This window comes from Myotis davidii, unplaced genomic scaffold (genome assembly GCF_000327345.1).
Source record: "Myotis davidii unplaced genomic scaffold, ASM32734v1 scaffold122, whole genome shotgun sequence".
Lineage (NCBI taxonomy): Eukaryota > Metazoa > Chordata > Mammalia > Chiroptera > Vespertilionidae > Myotis > Myotis davidii.
Genome location: NW_006293234.1, coordinates 778,803 through 779,488, shown reverse-complemented (window position 1 = coordinate 779,488; position 686 = coordinate 778,803).

Sequence of the window (686 nt, the reverse complement as noted above, 5' to 3'; positions counted from 1 at the left end):
CCTCCTGCCCATCCCCCCCACTCCCCCCGCAACACACACACACAGCTTGGAACTTTGTAAAAGATTGATCACTTTGACAGTAGGAAAAAAAGTCCATGGGCTCTAAAGAGGGTTTTTGAGGTTTTCTATAAAAGTTCAATTTTACTTGTGTGTTTGCTTGTCCATATATTACTATTTTATGGAGTATTTTCATCTTGAGTGGTTTGGAAAATGCAAGCTGGTGATTTCTGATTGTTTCCAAATGTAAATCTAAGGAATGGCTCTACTAGTCATTAGCAAATTATCTAAATTCTATTAAAAGTGGGCTTTCACAAAGTAAGATGGAAAGTTCCCTGATGTCAGGCCACCGGGAAACAGCCATTCCAAATGTTCACTTCTTATCCCCATACCTAGAAATGTGCCAGAGCCTCAGAAAAATTCACTCCTTCATTCAATGATGCCAGCCACAGTGTTAACTGCTAGACACAACAATCTTGCCCTAATGGGCTTCCCTATGCCTACTTGCTCCTTTAACGCCTAGTCACACTCAGCGTAGCCCCAAATAATATCACTATCTTTTCAATAGTCTTTGCTGGTTGCAATTCTGTCTCCTCCTGACATTTAATCCTTGGAAGATCTCAGCTCACCTAATGCATTATTTTTTCTCCATTTCTACTTTCTCCCAGGAGATCTCATCTGATCACCTG